General features: G+C 37.9%; 1 protein-coding gene across 4 annotated transcripts in view; it reads left to right on the top strand.

Annotated features, from left to right (window-relative positions):
- Window positions 1–2: 2 nt before the first annotated feature.
- foxj3 (forkhead box J3) overlaps window positions 3–19,246 on the top strand; it is a 74,899-nt gene continuing 55,655 nt past the window's right edge. For 2 of the 4 annotated variants that reach the window (XM_067503662.1, XM_067503661.1), the window contains exon 1: window positions 2,258–2,508. The gene's annotated coding sequence lies outside the window, so the exon portion shown is untranslated. Of the gene's footprint in view, window positions 196–2,257; window positions 2,509–19,246 lie in introns of those variants that run through there. The other 2 variants (XM_067503659.1, XM_067503658.1) reach the window with 2 other exon arrangements.

The raw sequence follows: 19,246 nt of genomic DNA, 5'->3' as shown, positions 1-19,246 counted from the left end.
TCACTGAAAAGGGATCTTTTGAACTGGACTGTCCCGCTGAATCAGCAAGTGACAAAAGCGACGCCTTCGAAAAGGTGGATGCTGATCTTCTGTCACGGTTCTGTCTTTATTTCTGTCACATACTTGTAAAAAGTTGGAATGACATTTATAGCTCGTCGGCTAAATCTGGGTGTGCACTTGGATGTGTAATTATTGGTGAGTTATTCTTTTGACACATTCTACTCTATGAAAAAAAGTTTATTTTGATCTCCCATGTAGCTAGAGATTATTAGCTAATATACTGAACAGATTTTTGAAATATTAGGACTTTGTGTTGTTTAATCTGGCTGGCGTGAATTCATTGATCATCATCTTTTGATTCGAATAAACAAATATTACCATAGGAAAACAAAACAGGCACTGTGGATCTTATTTTATAATCATTTTAATGGATATGCATCACTGAATTTGGAAAACCTGTACAGATGTCTGTGGAAAACGAGCTTTGCATATGATTTTGCAAACCGTTTTTACCCTAAAGAGTTTAATTTAAGTAGCGCTACTGTTGTTTTTATGAAAACAATCATGTATAAAATATGTTTCAATCTAAACGACTCACCGTAAAAACAAGGACAAGGCAACAATATAATACCGCAAAAGTTGTGATTTTAAATGATTGCTCATTTGGGTACCTATCCAGGATCAGTTACCCTCATCAACCCACAGGAGGAGCTGTGGTACTGTTGCATAGATTACCATAATACTTTTTTTTCTGTGATACGTTTGATTGACCTGATCAGTTTTCGCACATTTGTACTATATGTGTTACAAACAGCGGAAATAAAAAAACAAACAAACATTCAACTAAGATGCCACCAGTGAATATTAAAATTCGGTTCAGGTTTAAAAACGCCAGTATACCTGGATTCCTGTGTACTATCAGTTCATGAATTAAGCAAGTTTACTCGCTGAAAAGATTAAATGTAAAGTATACCCCATCAAAATATGCGAGAACTGTATAGGCTTACATTTCTCCCTTAAGACCCACAGTTTTACACAATGCTGCCCATTTTCTGATTGCCTATGTTATAGGCCTACGCTCTGAACATTTAGCTTTTTGAAAGGAGGGAAAAGCCTACCCTACAGTTAGTACTAAAATAACGAAGAAACTTTTTAGCAATATCATTTTTTTAAACGTATGCATTAGAATTCATAAAACAATAAACCAGCTTTAGTAATTTTTTGTATGTCATTCAAATAATAATGTATAGCTATAACTCAAATATGACACATAAAGACCACCAGTTTTATTACAAATGTTAAGGTCAACATGAACTTGCTGAGTTACTCAGTATCAGGGCTATAGATACCACTGAGGACATTTAGGTTATGCCATTGGTCATTTTTATCCTGTGAATTTAGAGCTCTGTGAACCTTATACAACAGAGAGGTCATATTGTGAGGGCTCTAGGTGTAACACAACCATTTTTTTAAAGATTCACTTCTTAAAAATGTGTCTATTTGTTTATTAACGAATCAGTGAATGACTGCATTATTTTGCCAATAGATTTTTGAAAAGCATTTAAAAAGTTTTAAGGAACATTTAATTCAGAATTAGAACTTGTGAAATGTGGTTATAGTGACCCAATCAATTTATGAATCACAAAAATAATTAACAGATAAGTTAGATAGGCTAATGAAAATAATAACTAGTTGAAGTTGTAAACATGAACAAGGGAAGAGGAAAGAAAAGGGGAAAACCCAGTTTATGAACAAGTAATACAAATTTAATAATATAAAAATTGTAGGCATTTGTTCTCGAGTACTTTTGCTTTCAGTATATAGTGGTCTATGTATCTTTTTATGATTATTTTTTATTTGACCCTATTAACACTTTGGATGCAAGAGATAGTAGCATTGCAACTTTTACTTAAAGGATCTGAATACTAAATGTATCAATGCAAGTACTAAAAAATGTGGCTTATCTGATAGTGGTGCCCACTATTAGCACTCTATTGTTTTTTCCCCAAGATGTCTTGCATTAGAAAGCATTTCAAACGGAGTGCTTTCATAATAACTTTTATATATTGATCAGGGGATTGATAAATTAATCTGCGGGTGCACCCACTGCTGTTTCCATTGCGGGCTTGTACCTTTGACCGCACTAGTTTCTGTGGCGGCAGGGATGGTAGGAGGGAAAAAAAAACTCCATGTGCGTCGTCATATGTGAAAGTAGTTCCGGGCACTTAACCCAAATGGGGGAGAGTCCCGGATGTTGGCTCGGCCACCGAGAGAAAGGCGAACAGGAGAAGGCGGAGAGAAGCTGAGGAGGGACGCCACGGCACCGCGGGTACACCGGCGAAGCTACAGCGGCTGTTTGCACAGGACGATAACGTCAAGAGAACAGGACACTCCTGGGGGGCTCTCGCTAGCCGAGGAAGAGGAGGTGGAAGGAAGGGGAGGGGGCAGTTACTCTGAAACTACCGTGAGGATTACAGTGAGACACCGTCACAGCAGCTTTCATCCAGAGTAAGTGAGCTACACGGGCATGGAAGTTAAACTAAGGCCCACGAAATGGACGACTTTAACGGGGAAGTGAGCTGCACTGAAGTTCTGGGGATTGAGCCCGGTGAACAGGCCCTGACACTAGGCTTTCCGCTCACCGTGGCGGGGACACCTTTTTCTCAGAGAGCCAGTTGGTGTTTTCCTGTGGTCAGCGTTAGTACACCCCGGTCGTGTTGCTCTAACTCTCCAAGTTGACAGCTCTTGCGTTAGCATGCTATCACTGCCGTGCAACCGGTGACAACTGACAGGGCAACTTTGACAGCTAGCTAGCCAGTTTTAGTAACCAGCTAACTTTAGCTGAGCACATAGGTGATTTCTCTTGGGCAAGCATTAGCCGTGTATGTGTTTTTCTCGCATTAGGTAGATATAATAACCTACCCAGCCCTCCAACAGCCATCGTTAGCTAGCTGTTTGGTATGTAAGACGCTGTGTCCAGCAAGAAGTGTGTGTGTGTGTGTGTGTGTGTGTGTGTGTGTGTGTGTGTGTGTGTGTGTGTGTGTGTAAGTGAGCCTAGTGTGAGTTAGCTTTCCTGCGTGCTCCGATGCTATTTGACTCACAGCTGTTGCAGTGTGTTTTCTCGTCTGTCAATCGTCCATTTTTCAGACAGCTAGTAAATTCCTTCGGAAAACAAAATAGACTTCGTATGTTCAACAGCATGACCTATGCAACAGGGCGCAGGCTTATCACGTGGCTTCACATTCAACAAGTGCAAAGCATGTTTCATGTGAATTTTTCTCCTCTTGTCTGCCCTGAGATGGCAACAGACAGTTTCGCAGTTGAACATTTGGTCCTGTCGCTGAAGGTTCTCTGTCATCCAGGTGAGGTTATCCGGAAGTTGAGTCATGCCGCCTGGACATCCTCTTTTATTTTTAAATGCTTCACCTTTATCAAAGTAGCTTTATTCGGTCTGAAAAATGTTGGTCAGGGAACCCCAAATTTATCCTCCAGGCTGAGTTCGATTATCACCTGACCTTAATTGACTCGTTAGGTGGAGAGTTTAGTCTTGTTTTTCTTTTTCTCTTAAGGTTTGCTCCTTTTGTTTTGATTTTTTTCCAGTCGTTGTGAGATCGCACAGGACAGACAGTGATTAGTAAATGCTACAGCTTTAAACAGCTGTGGCATTTGCGTGCAGCTTCATAAAAAAAGTGTAATTCAATTATCCTAGCGGCCCCTTTTAGACGATGGATGACTGGAGTCTTAATTTTCCCACTGTTAATTTTTTATTTAAGTTTTAGATAATTTGCTGATCACCATACACTTAAGTTTATTTTGCCAAAAGTCAGCATAAAATAGTTGGATTTATGACTAAACAAAACATTATAAATTCCCCCCAGCTCTGCCAGACCTTATGCTTCAACTAACAAAATGCCCATAGCGTTAGTCAGCACCCACAATCAAAGGTCAGACCTGGTTTGCTTCTTAATCACCCATCCTTTAAATAGCAGGCCCACAGCGAGCTGTCTGGATCGCTGCTATCTGTGCACGAAGCTGTAGAAGACACATGTTTTTTAAGTTTAAATTTTACTCCATCCAGGTAAGCAGGGCCTGAGTAGTTTCACAGTAGTTTAGCCCAGTGTATAAAAATAAGCATGATAATTTGCCACTCGGTTTACTCTGTGAGTTATGGAGCTGTTGGGTCTCAAATGGTAGTACATAGGTTTCATGTTCAGTTTAAGTGACAGCTTATTTTGGTGATGTAAGACTGTCCTCTCTAGTATTTTTAGTAACTCCTGTATTAGAACTACTTTGATTCGAAATTTAGCATTTTTAGAAAGAGTGTTGCTTTTTCATACAATAGGTTTTGTCAGTTAAAACAACTATGTGAACTGCAGCAGTGGAATAATTATCATAGATAACGGAAGTGGCATTTTGCTGCTGTTTGCTGGCTGATTGTAAATGAATAGGCCTAGTGTTCTCTTTACATATTGCATGGAGAAATATGAATCACAAACACACACAAAATTAATTTCTTGGAGAATTACTGTAGCATCTGTCAAAAGCTGTCAGTTCATATACAATGTGTTTATAAGTAAATATGTGTTGCAGACTCAAAGTTAAGCTTCCTTTATGCATGTTTTAAGGATAATAATAAAAGCAGACAGTCTTAGCCGTATGATAGAACTGTTTGCTTTTGTAACTTCAGGATTTTGAGGAAAGGGCTCTCTTGGGCTCTCTCTCTTCTTGTGAAGACTCGAGAAGACATTACATATGTTTATTCTCACAGTAACCATTTTTAAGTGTAAACCTCCTTAATAGTAGTTTTGGCATGCAGTGATCTTTGAAAAATCTGTTGGCTAATGATTTAAAAATACGACACCTACTTATCCAAGGTCTTCCGGTGTTCTGTGTGTGTTTGAGTCACTGGTAGCAGACTTTATCATCAATAAAAAATGTCTTTCTGCATAAGAAAAGGAATATAGAACAAATATGTGTAAGTAAATATTGCCATTTCATCATTCTGTAAAGAAAAAAGTTCATTTTGGCAGTTATAATATACAATTTAATATATTAAATATGAAATATTATAAGATATGGCCTTAATTTAGATAGATGTCAAGAGTCAACAAGCTACTATAGTAGAGTGTACTGGCTTGTACATTTTGAATACCACCACCTCATTTGGATTTCAGTATGTGGCCCTGTGCCTAGCCCCGTCTCTCTGAGAGACTTTTTTTTTTAATTTCTTCCCTTGTTGAAGTGATTATTCAAATGGCTGTCCGTGAGATGCGGTTATCAGACTGCCGGTGGTAGTTGAACCTGTAGCAACAGGAATGCCCATCACAGCCGTCCCTCACCACCAATGTGTGTTTGGACAGCACCCAACAGGTACCCTCTGTAGTAACCCCTATTAGACCCTTGCATCTTCCCCCTCAGGCTGAAAAGCTATTGTGTTATGCGATTGGCAGATGCAATTTATTCATGAACAGTGCTGATATATTTTTTGGCATGGTGTATTGGTGATGCTGTTGGCCAAAGGTCTCACTTTAGTATTTTTTACATTGACTTATTTTTGGTCTTACTTTATTGTGAATCCAGAGTGAACTCGTTTGAATTCATCTTTGCTATGGAATGTGAAGTTATTTTTGTTTGGAGTTTCTTTCGTTACCCTTCATTGCCCATGTCTTGCCTTTCAATTGGGTTTTTTTTATGTTTCTTATTTTTCTTCACATTGCATTTGAAAAAAATGCAATATAAAAAAACAGGACCTGTCCTTTCTTTTCAACAGTTGTTTACTAAGCATGAATGTAAGAATGCTCTGGCCAAATGACTGGACAGGTTTGTTTGAAATGTATCACCGTATTCTCCTTATATCAAGTGTAATGCCTTCCTCTCATAGAAGCTGTGTTTGTGAGAAGTGACTGGCTCAGTCTTCATTAGTGACGCTGTACATCACTAGAATGCAGATGAGCTATGAAGCCATTCATCCACTAGAAATGCCTCCCCGATTCCAATTTGAATCTTGTTTGCAGTCACATTGTGTGAGCCCACTTCTCTATGTTAAAGAAGTCTCTTTATGTGAGAGATCAGAGGGGGATAATTGCACTTAAGTGAACCTCATTTAGTGCTGGCCAGAGCAATTACTGTAACTGCAGTTCTAGGCATTTTTGGAGGCCTGGAGCAGCTGTCATTGAGTCTCTGTAGCTGAGATATCAAATAGTGAATAGAATGACATTGGCATGGCATCATGGGAATGGCAGATCCTCGGAAGGATTTTAATTAGTTTTTGCAGGTTTCTGCTTAGCTCTTTTTTTCAACCGAAGAAAATTGTAATTAAAAATGACAATTAGAAATGCATTATTTTAGTAATGATTTGAAAATAAATTATTCTCAAGGTGCACTAAGGTGAAAAAAAGCTAGCACTGTTTCTTCAGGCAAAACCCCCCTGGGCTTGAGGGAGATGTTTTATCATTAATGTTATTCAGGAGCCAAATTTTGAGTTTTGCTCAGCTGGGTGCTTTAATCTATTTTTGCTGTAAATTAATGAATTTTTAAAGAGCCCCTCGCTGGAAATGAGTGGATGTGGGAATGCAGCACTGGTTCAGTTTTCAAAAGCGCCTCTACTCCACCATCAACCCCACCCCTTCACCACCCACCCTTCTCATGGGATGGAGAGAGTGAATTTACTGAAGCACTACACTTTCATTTTTTATTCATCCAGCAATACACTGCCTCGTTCTCTCCATCCCACCTCTTCTCAACTATTGAGTTGAATCTGTCAGTGAACTAGTGCTATATGCTCAATTCATGCCCTGGGTTGGAGTTGGACGTGGACCTGAATCAGTGAGGGAAGCAAGTGATGTTTAATTCAACTGGTTCGTTGCGCAATATTATTGGCGCATTTGTTCAAATACATGTTTTATCTGAAAGTGTTTAGCCACTTATTTTCCCAGGTTTACTAATCAGGGCCCCTCTCTCTACAGGATGAGTTCTTGCTGGGTACGTTTAGAGGGTGTAGGAGAAAGGGGTGGTGTGGCTGTTGGTGGCTTGTGTAGTGCATGGTAGTGTCTGACTCATTCCAGCCTTGTGGCAGCAAAAATACTAATAACTTTTGTGGTAACTGTTGTATAAATGCTCAGTTTGATGTTATCTTGTTAGTGTTAGGTTAAAGACAAGAAACTTGATGTGGTGCATTCACAGACATGTTTAAATAAAAATAGATTATGTTTTAGGTGGTTGTAATGCACTACATGTGCAAATGAAATGCACATGCCTACAAATGAACATGAAAGAGGAGATGGTGTGGTGCTTAATGGGATGTATGTAGTAGCTGTGTCTTCTGAGATTTTACTTGCACGTACTAATGAATAGCCAGGTCATAAATGAACAGGACTGACTTGACTTTTCAATGCCTTGAAGAATTTAATAATTTATTATATTGTATGATCTGTCCTTGCATTTTGGAAGATCTTCAAGTGTATTTCTCATAAGATTTTTTTTTGTTCTTTACTCAGTAGAAGCAATTGATATGCTTCTATGATTCTCAATCTTAAAAGATTTTTGAGCTGTGTGCAGGGTGAACCTTTGCTAAATTGGAACAGTTTAAGTAATAAGAACAGGGCTTCTATGGCTCAAGTGGAAGATACAAAAATCACTTTATGGTAAAATGGCTAAATACTTGGTGGCAGTTTCAATATACAGGAGCGAAAACTGGCTAAACAGCACTGCTTTGCCTCCATACCAGAAGCCACAGAGCTGTCATATATGACAGATCATACAAATGTGGGCAACTCCAAAATCTCTTCAAGAAGAGACAATTTAATAATAGGATATTCCCAGATGTTACCGTCAGCTTCCTTCTGTAGATTGCATGCATGACATTGCAATTTAAAGATGATACCATGGCAATGAAAAATGTTTTTTCTACCATAAACCAGACTTGTTTGAAGAGGATAGTCTTACTGCTCTGTGAGGCAGAGATTGGTGCATACATGCAAGCATAGGAAAATGGTTCTTTTTTTGAAATAGTTGGTAACATTTGGGGGGGGTCTGTGCTGCAGCAGTGTTAATATCTGTAAGATAAGTGTTCAGTGGATGTCGCAATTGTGTCAGCCCTCATAGGTTTTATTGGCTTATTGCTGTGTGTTCTGTGTTCACTGTGCAGCAGTATAGTACCAGGGAAGCTTTTCTCATGTTGGAATGTCAGTCTGAAGAGTCTGAGTTTAATTAAGTCCGCAGTCCTAGCCTTGGTTGTATTATTAGATGGCCATGTTTTGAGGATGTGGTTTGCTGCCATATCACTAAAGTTCATCCTTTGCTGACAATAAAACTGATGTGGAACTGATCATTTGTCATCAAGTCACAAGACAGGCATTTTTCATCAGCCTTGCATTGGCTGATCAGAGCTAGTTTTGTGTAGCTTGTCTCGTTGTTTTGTAATTTCAGACTGTTAAATGTGGGCTGGTCCAGAAATAGCTTAATGTACTTTAGAACTTTGAGACTGTGTGTGTCGTGGTGTGTGAGGCTCATGATCTGTAGGAGCATATGCCAAAATTTGCAGATGTGGTCTTTGTGGGGAAGGAGCTGTGATGGATCTGTTGGACCTGATGATTTAACACATTTTTTTTCTTCATATCCCTTGCCTATGCCTCATTATCCTCTGCACACTCAGCAGAATTGCACATCAAAACCCTGCTCTGTTGTTGTAATTTCTTTCTTTTTCCTGTATGAAACCTGATGGATTTAGCCTTAGATGTAGCACTTGGATTCTCCATCCATGATTCAGAAAACCCCTAACAGATGCCAAGGATCCTCTCGGTGGACTTGGAGGAAATGTTGATCTGTGTGCACCAGGAAACCCACACAAGTGATGACTCGCTCTTGCCCCATCATTTCCACCCCATCCCTCTTATTTGGTCTCACACACAGCCTGACTCTTGATTATTACTTCATTTTATGAAATTGCTTTATTCTTTATCTATCGCTGCGCCATGCTCTCCTGTGCTCTTCACTTAGAAAACAACATGTCTGTAGAGAATTCAGAAGAATGCATCTTGTTACTAAGATGAGTCATACTTCCTCTGGCCTGCATGCCTCTCCCTTAGGGTGGATGAATGAGAGGGCGGAGAGGTTAGCTGGAGGAGGGGCTTAATGGTTGAGGCAAAGTTGTCAATGCCAGTTGCCTAATGTAATTAAAGTATCAGTGTCTTCGTCACAGGGCGTGAGACGTGCACATAAGCAACCACCAAATGTGGTTGTCCCTAGGTGGCTGTGTAAATGACAACTTTGACAAGGCTTAGTCACCACCTGAACAAAGTAGCTGTTTGGGAATATCAGGCATAGCTCTGACCCCAGATGTCAACCACTCTGCCAAGGTGTTGTGGCCCTGGGAGGAAATCCCGGCACCTTGGCTCTAGAGAGGAACGAGACTGCACCTGCAATCTCAGGAATCTGTCTGCCTTATTAATATTTACATGGTAGGATGAAAACACTGTAAAGGAGACAACATGCATTTACTATTCCCCTTCCAGAGGGAGACCACATTATTATTTTGTGTGTAAATTTATGATGCAGTTAAATATGTTACGCTCTAGTTTTTTGGTTTTAATTTCATAAATTTCTGCATCCAATTTTGCTGAATATCGCTTTGTACTATAAAATGCACAGTTATAAAAAAAAAACTTGATTATATTTATGATACTGTTGAAATTGTATCCGTATATCATTAGCCTCTCTCAGCTCAAACTCTTTCTATCCCATACCTTCTTTTTTTGGTCACCTGCCAAAGTCTATGACTCACAGGAGACTGAGTGACCTACTTTTTAAGTCCTCTAGGAGTGCCAGAAGATCTTTTTTATTTACAAGACAATACACTGGGTAAATGTAAGTCAATTAAAATGTACTTAATGCACTCTTATTTTTTTTTTTTTTGAATTTAAGCGCCTAAAGGCTGTGTCAGCATGGCAGCCACCTCAGAGGATTCCCTTCATTATCTCAAAGAAACAAGATATGTAGTAAACAGTTGAGCCTTTGATATCTCATAAGAACCAAACTGAGTTTAAGACCACATTGGCTCTCATCACGCCAGATTAATAATATAACTCATTTAAGTGCTTTCATAATCCTGCAATATCTGTGTGCTTTCATATTGCACATTTTCAGTTTATCCAGATAGTCAGAGATTATGGTCCTACATGTAGAAAAAACATTTACTGTATCTACATGAATCAGTGAAAGCCGCCTCAAGGCCTAGTCAGTTTGTTTTAGTAATGACAGAGTTTTGGCTGTACTTGTTGAAGTAAAGTTTGAACAATTGCTCCTAAATATTATTTGGATTAGGACAAGAGGTAAAAGCTTGGGTACAGAAACTGTTTCCCCAATGCCTGGTTTACAGTTTACCTACTTCCATAAAAGAAAGCAAGGGTTGGATCAAAGGGTATAGGAACCGTGAGATAGTTGGATGGGTTAAGCTGGTTTGTGATTTAGATACGTTGCTGGAAGGAATTTCCAGTTTAATCACTAATTGCCCCCCCACCCCTATTTTGTTTTTGTTTTTTTTTTGAGTTGGGTTGTCTCTCATTGAAGCAGAAACATGCTGTGTAGTTGAATGCAGTGTCTTGGCTGCTCTTTTCCCTTCTACAAGGCTTGGCTGCTTTGACATGTCAGTTTTGTTTTAGTTTGCCGTATTCGTCTTGACACGATTGGCCCCTCTTGAGCCGACCTCCTGGAAACCCCCCGGCATGCCCGCTCCAGGGTGTGTGTTCAGTCATTTATTCAGCTTCCTCTAAAAGACTGCCATGCCTTTACTTCCCTTCTAGTTTCCCTCCTCTTATTAAGATGCAGAAGGCAGAGTAGCATTTGGTCTGAAAAGCTGGTTGGTGCTAGGGGGGTTACTGGTATATACAGTGGGGGGTTAAGAAGGGCCTGCGAGCATGGGGGGTTTAATGACTTAATGTGCACTGTACAGGCCCAGCCACATTACAGTTAGGTTCTGCAGGCATTGCACACTGCTCTTATTTCTGTCTTTTTGTTTGAGTCCAATGAAAGAAAGTCGAAATGCTGCTCTGACAAAAGTGACTGTAATTTGAGAAAAATGAATTATCAAGTCTTTGGTTAATGCTATTTACTTAATTGGGTTTATGCCTGATAATCCCTATGTAGTGATTCAAAATGACTTCCTTTTTGAAACCTCAATCTAGTGTGTTCTGCTTTTGAATTTTGTCATTTTTGCTTCATTTCTAAGAGGTCCCAGTGGTAAACCACTTTGACCACTCTGTTATTTTGATTTCCTTTCTGTTTTATCAGACAATTTTTATTTAAGTGAAAGCCTCTTGGTTCCTTTTATAAAGCCAAAGCAAAAAAATTTTCCAATTCAGTAGCACACCCACATATTACCTATATACTATAGACTTTGCACAGACTTGTACATACATGCTTTGTTGTGTGATTTTTTTTATTAATCAGAATATTTTTTTGAACTACCTCTTTTATTAATCAAGATTTCTACCTGTAAATGCTATGCACATTATTTAACACAGAAGCAAATATATGCTTTTAAGTTATTTATTAGAATTTGGTAAAAACATAAATATGACACTTGTCACTTTTGTAGCTCAAGATTTGTCTGTTGTCTACTCAAGGCTTTGTATTAAAAGGACAGTATTCTATCTATCTTTGGCTTTTGGCTGTATGTACATATTATAAATAGTGTTCAACTAGAGCTGTGCCAAGCCATATCTAATGTCATGATAATTGCTGATTACAGATTAATACAGATTTTATGTAGAGAATAAAATGTTTTGTCTATTTTTCTCCCATATAACGAAATTTTAGCACTAACAATTAGGCAACTTTGACAATTTGTTTTTGGTGTGCAACACAACAAAAACAGGCAAAAATAGAGTTTAATCAAAAAGTGGTTACTCATTTCATTCAACAAACTGGTTCTTTTTTCTAGTAGTTTGTTGAATTTGATTAACTCGGCAAAGTTTGTAGTTAAATGATTTTTCTGATGGCTGCTTACTTATGTTTTCTAAAATGTAAAGTTTATTTGAATTTGAGAAGTTGTATGTTTGGTTGTAGGCTTGGTTGTTGTGGTGATGGTAGGATCTTAAGACGTCAATACCACGACAACCACCTTCGTCACCACCTTTTGATTTGAGACAGCGCAACCTCTGCCAAAAAAAAAAAAAAAAAAGCTTTCATGGTGAAACACTGAATAATCATTTCTGACAGTGAGTACGTTTTGTCATTTGTCTGCGCAACAGATTGTGGTTTCACAGTTGTCTTACAGCGCAGTAGAATAATCTGTGCTACTGTATGCTTCCTAAGGAGCTCCTGAACTTTGTAGGATGTTCTGCTGGAAAACGTCTTTGGGCAGATTTTGCTAAAATTATTTTATTTTCATTTATTTAAATTTAAAGAACAACAGTGCAACTGCTTGATGTTGTGCCCCTAAAAGAACAACAGGGCAACTGCTTGATGTTGTGCCCCTAAATAACCCTCATTATTATGCTCAAACCTATTAAATTTTTAAAAATGCTATAATAGAGTAGTTATAAACAGTAGTAATGTGTATTCTGTAGAATTATATCTATTCACATCCTAATAATGCAACTTTCTGAGAATATGGATCTGAAAGTCTTAAAAATAATGTCTAGTTCTCATTTTTAATTTCTCTTTATTTTATGTATCTGCTTAGTAAGCCCTATACTTGTGAGTCAGACTGAGGTCTGAGTAGAATTTTCCTTGTTGATGTGATGCAATAAAGACGTTAGAAAAGTCTGTAGGAACAGAGTGTTTTTATTTTATTCCCAAAAGATTTAGACGGGATGTAAAGAAATTAAATTTTTATGTTTACCGCTATTTTACTTACGTGAGGTTCATGGTCAGTGGGGAACAACACAGGTCAGGAATTTGCACATTATAGGTCTGTGTACCCTTCTCTTTCATAGTGACTCATGTCGCATGGCACATGATGCACCACTTTCACTAAGTGAGTCACCCTGAACAAAAGCACCTCATTCGAAGGTGACCAAAAATAAAACATGGCTTTTTTTTTTTTTTTTAGTTTGTGGGTTTCTATATTTTTAGTAAAGTAACATGTGCTCATTGTTGAACATGAAGTGTGCATACTAATGTAATTTATTCCTATTTATCTCATCTGTGTATCTTGACTGGTTAAACTCTTTAGTTTTATTTTTCAGCCATTTGGCATTTTCCACTAAAACCTATTTGCCCCTCTGTGAAGGTGGATTTAATGTAGGACTGTTTTATTGCACAGACTTAAGCTGCTTTCACACATGAACTTCTCTAGACTTTACCCAGGCGAGCTGCAATGTGGGAACACAAATGTCTGGATTAGATGGCCACAATACCTGGACATTATCCTTTGAGTCCTCTAGTACAACGTCTGGGTAATATGAGTGAGGATCTGTGTCGATAGAGCACAGTGCTCTGTTTTGAATTGTCGGCAGTATTTACAACAGTCAGCCAAAAAATTAATACCACATGGTTGATTTTATATTATAGAAAAATATTAGATGATTTTTATGAAAATATTATGACCTTATACATGCAGCTGTATTATTATTGAGTAACAACCTGTTAGCACATACAATTGCTAGAATCAACTTTACCTTTGCCAACAGTTTTTGTTTTTGTTTTGTTTTTATTTATTTAGGCCAATATCTTGTTTGTATTCTTTTACCACCTCTGCACGCAGTGTATCGCATGCTGTGAACAGGGCTATGTAGTCATAGATAGCTCAGACTGGGGATGCTGAACCTTGTCTCAATGACATTAAGACCATCAGTGTTAATGTTTTGGCCCATCAGTGTAAAGTGAGCAAATGGGAATATTTCTGATGCTTATTAATTTTTGACTAGAAAACCTTTTACTGTGCTGTAAACAAAGCACTGTGTTTCCCACAGCATATATTTTATGTTGTGTCTCCTGCATGCTCTGATCATCTACCATCTTACAGAGAAAACAAAGTGAGTTTCTCGCCATGTGAGAATGTTTCTGGCTTACAATATCCTACTGTGTTGCATATGTGAAATGATAACTTGGTGCAAGCTCCAGATCTGATTATCTGGACTTTATTGAGAGTTTCTAAGTGAAAAAGGCTTTAGTTTTAACTATATGTACCTAATTCACTAAGCACTGAGGGAAAATGTATTCATTTATTGCTTGTCATTATTTTTAAACAAAGTTTCCTGTAAAACCCAAATAATTTGCTTTTCAACAAATTTTTTATTTTGATTAAGACAATTCATGCTGTGAAGAGGCGCACCGTTGTCTCTTTTTCTTCCTGTTCTGTCAGTCTGAACAGACACATACAAACAGAAAACAACAAGAAATTTCAGGAAGCAGCATCATCCATCACTGTCCAGTTAAAATCAATGAGTCATACTTCCAAAATAAGTCTAAGGTAGAGCAGAAATCAGATTACTCTTCTGCTGCATGCATATAAAGAAATACAGTAACCAGGTTCTCATGTACACTAGTTCATCAATTACTCAAACTGCTTTTTCTGAGCAATCTGGATAATAAGATGCATGCAAACACAGTCAGAAACTTGTATACTCATGCTTCTAAGATGGAGAAGGAGAGAAGCAGTATGCTTAAAGATTTTCAGTTTATTTGCTATACACATATATATTTAAACTGAATATTGTGTAGTGTAAATTTTGTGTGAGCGATTATTTGTGTTTATTTAATTATTTTTCCCTTTTTATGTGTGCACATGCATGGCCCCTTTAAGAAACCTGCATTTGTTTGCTGGCTGTGTCTGGGGCCCAAAGTGGAGCTCTTTCTGTCAGATGAGTGAAGCTCTGCAGAGGCAGCCACTGGGAGTTCTGTTTCATCTCGTCTCATACTGCTCTGGAGCAGACATGCAAATCCGCTGTAATGAGCGCAGCCTTTGTGGTGGTGGTAGTGGGGAGTGAGGATGGGGGGGATGAACTCCAGAATTTAAAGTGGAGCAAGAGAAGGTGTAGGAAAAAGGTGAGAAACTGAAAGCTGAGCCAGATAGGGGAGCATGGGATTTTAAGAGGTTTAGGAGAGGGTTATGTCAGGAGCAATGAAAGTGACTGGAAATTTTCCCTCTTAAATCAAACATTCATTAGCCTGCTGTGGCTGCTGTCTTGCCTTTGCTGTTAAAACACAGGGGTAAAGATGCAAATGGTTTCACGTTAATTAGCCTTATCTTTTACACCAGCATGACGTGGTGTCAAAAAAAAACTGTATCATTCAAGCAAATGTAATGAGGGTTTTGTATTGATTAAAAAACGTTTGGCATCCCAAATGTTTGTCGCTGTAATCCCCAGATCTCAAAGTGTCTGGCATTTTGCTGTCTATTAAAGAAATGTAGCATATTAACTTATAACTGCAGCAAAACTATGAATGACAATTTGAGTACATTGTATTAGAATCACACCACTTAGTTCAAAATGAAAACTTAACACTTAATGGCTAATAACTTTATTATTTAATCTTTAAAATCTGTAAACTGGAAACTATATCTAATGATTTATGATTGTTTACTAAAGTGTGCGTGTTGACTGACATGCAGCAGGTATATTTCTCCTGCCATCTAGGCTTCAGTCTATTGGTGTGTCATAAACTCCATTAGTCTGTTGTGAGCTATCCGATAGCTGTGCGATTGTGATTTTATTAATTCATCAACAATTTAATTACAATCAATGTTGGTACGTTTGGCCTTTGTCTCTATTGAATAATGTAAAGCACTCAAGACTTTTGACGGGGCCTCAGTGGCTCAGTTGGTAGGGTCCCAGCAAAATAAACAGCAAAGGGACCCATAGGGTCAGAGGTTTGCGCCCAGCTCTGCCGAACCACATGTCCAAGTGGCATCCAGTGTAAAAACTGTGCCAAATCAACATGTGGACAAATGATCCGCTGTGGTGACCCTGAACTCATAGGATAAGCCAAAAGGCCAAGCTCTGCAGAGTTATAAGAGGTCAACAGGTCACATAAGCTGAAACTTATAATAGGTCACTGGGTCTATAACTATTCAGGAGACACAATAATGGGGCTTTTTGCCTAAGATGTAAAAGTAAAGGGTTATAAATCTTTATCTGAAATAACCATGGAGAGTTGTTGCGTTGCAATGAATGCACTGTTGCACTGGCATGTTAGAAAGGAGAGCCATAGAGGTGGAAGAGAGAGTACTAGAAATGCTAGGCATCCAGTTCCAAAATTTAGGGAAGCTACACATTTGTGTTTCATAATTATTCCACAACACGATGGTCTGAACTGGGCTATTGACACATCATGGTCAATATAACTTTTAAGATCAGTAAAGTTCTTCAGGTTGTGGCCACAGGTATGGCCTTAACTCACCACTGAATCACAGGTTGACTATTGCTCCTCCTTGCTTGACATCCATGCTCAGTGATTAACTGAAATCATAGTATAGGTTATACTTAAAATGCTTCTTTTATGGAGGGTCATTGCAACTTTTGTAAGAGGAAAGAAGAGAGATTTGTATATTGGGGGGGGAAAAAAAAATCTTAAATCTTTTTTTTTTTTTTTATTATTATAAATAAATTTAAGATGCGAAATCCAAGTGATCTTTTACCGTTACCAATTTAGTCTTACTGAACTCACACCACCCTCAGACCATCTCTTATGGGACACATCAGTGATATTTGAAGTGCACCACTTTACCTATGAGATAAGAAGTGATTGCTTTGTACTGTGTTAAAATCTAGAGTTGCAACAGTAAGTTTTTTTTTTTTTTTTTTTTTTTTTTTTCTCTCATCCACTTTTTGGATTTTGTAAACAACTTTTCCTTATTTTGTTTTTTTAAAAATGGTATTAAAGTTTATCTTGATTATTTAGGTTTATTTTTTATACACACAGTTTAGTAGCTTGAGGTATTTCTAATGTTTGCGTTTACTCGATTAAACTTCAGTCTGTACAACCATCTACAAGAAAAGGTTTTGATATATAGATATTTAGATATATAATATAAGAAAATAATTGGCATTTAATGATATATTTAAAAGAATTTAATTTGGATTTTTGAATTATAGATAGTATCAGTAATCAGAACCTACATTAAATCATTTTAAGTAATATTTAAAAATTTGCAGCTTTGCATGTGAGATTTTGCTGGTCTTCCTTGTTTTAAGGTTGTGTTAACAGGTCAACACAACATCTGCTCGAGGCACTTTTTTTTTTTTACTTTTTTTGGGGGGGTGGGTGAAAAATGGCAAATACATGACAAAGAGGAGAGTCAACAAGCATGGAGCTAGGCACAGTTTGTACTTCATTAGAGGAGGAGAAAGTGGGAAAACATGGCACACCCAGAGTACACGCTAAACACTATACCAACTAAAATACCAGTTTTATTTTTAAATTGGTATTCAGAACATTTGTTTGGATCAAACTTAACACTATCACTTCATGAAAGCTTTACATAACTTACAGCTTCAGACCTATATAAGCTAATGTGTTTGTAGCAATTAGACAACCATCCTATTGTAGTTAACACGACTACCAATGGTAGACTGCAAGCAGAGCTGAAATTATTGCTTTTCTTTACGTTTATTATTAACGAGTGCTTTAATAATTATCTTATTGGCTGTTACCTCGCAGAGCGTCTTTCTTGCCCGTAACTGGAAAAGCACTGATATTATCTAGTCAAATTGATGAGTTAGTTCCTCACTTATACTTGCTAAAGAAGATGCTGCCCCATAAGTATTTTTCCATATTCGCTAATCTGGTTTGTTTCCTGAAAAATGTATATCTTGTGAAGTCAGAACATAAATACGCTGTAAGGTAATTTTCTCTGTTGTCTCAAAATTGTCCCAGATTCTGAGTCTTTGTGTCACAGGTGTCATTTTTACTGTCCTTGGGACAACTAGATAACTTATTTCAAACCCCGGCTTGGTGTGTCATAGCCCCCTAAGGTTGATTTATTTTATGTGCATTGAATTCACAGAGACTTTACTGTAGACTATATAAAAAGTCTACTACATTGTGAGCACTTGCATGTTGTTCTGTGTGTGTGTCGTGCTGCTGGCAGTGGGGTTTCTGTGCCAAAGTGTTGGCTTTCTTTGCCACTGTGGTGCGTTTATTGTGTTCTGCAAAAAATGTCGACTATAGCTGAACAGATGTTGTAGAACAGTTACTTTACTCAAATTAGTGTAAGCAGAAAAAGGGCACAAGTGACTCAGGCAGACTGAGTCGATCACAGTTATTGTGTTTTTTTTAAAGTAATGACATTTCTGGGGGTCTGCATAGGACCTGGAAAACCGATGTGAGACCAACGGCTTAGGTTCCGTGCACAAGTTCTACGTTTTATGCTATAGTAAAGTGAACACATTTGGCTTTGGACCAGTGATCACACGCGAAGATTCAACAGTATCTTTGGGCTCTAGAAATGTAATGAGGTTAGTCACTTTTAAACCAAATCATGAATAGAAGTGGTATAACATTGTCTTCAGCATGCTAAACAATTTGCCCTAATAAAGAGTGACATTAGATAAACGTATTTCGAGACTTTGAATTGTTGTAATGGACACATTTTATCTTAAATAATGTTTTTATCTTTGTTGCTTTACTGTACTATACAGCTACATGTATTGTGGGACCACATAATCCTAGTGACAAATCCATAATTTTCTGATAAGCCTTTGTTTAAAGGCACCAGGCATTTAGTAATAACACTATTTTTGTGTTACCTGCAAATCTTATCTTGTCAAGTGGAAGCTAACAGCTTTTGTCTAGGCCTAACTCACGTGTCTGCTGTTTATTATTCTAAATCCTCAGGTTTTGCGATGACCTATTGTAGCTCTTGTAAGGCAGTAATCCAACACTGATGAATCCATTTTTTGTCAGGAGGTATTTTGTCTCCAGAGCTTAAACCAACAATGACTGCTGTTACCTCCCCAGATCATCCACACCCAGATAAATAGCAACATTGTCTCCAGGAAACCAAATTAATTGAAATTGTCTGGAACAGAGTAGGGTAAAGCGAACAGGTATAGACACTGACAACTGTCCATTCCATGTGAAAACAAATTCCTGTCTGTCATACTACATCACTGTCTCAGTTTTTTTTTTTTTTTACTCCACTGCACTCTCCCTAATCATCAGTAGATGAAAACCAAGCTGCCCCCAAATTATCATGGAAGTTATCTGGAGGATGCCCAAGGAATTTATAAGCTTGTATAAACACAGACAATTCTGACGTAAGTGACGTAAGACAGCGCCTGTTAAATGGAACAGCTGATTA

This window comes from Channa argus, chromosome 5 (assembly GCF_033026475.1).
Source record: "Channa argus isolate prfri chromosome 5, Channa argus male v1.0, whole genome shotgun sequence".
Classification (NCBI taxonomy): Eukaryota; Metazoa; Chordata; class Actinopteri; order Anabantiformes; family Channidae; genus Channa; species Channa argus.
The sequence above is the reverse complement of the archived record's forward strand: the minus strand, read 5'-3'. Positions and strand labels throughout refer to the sequence as shown.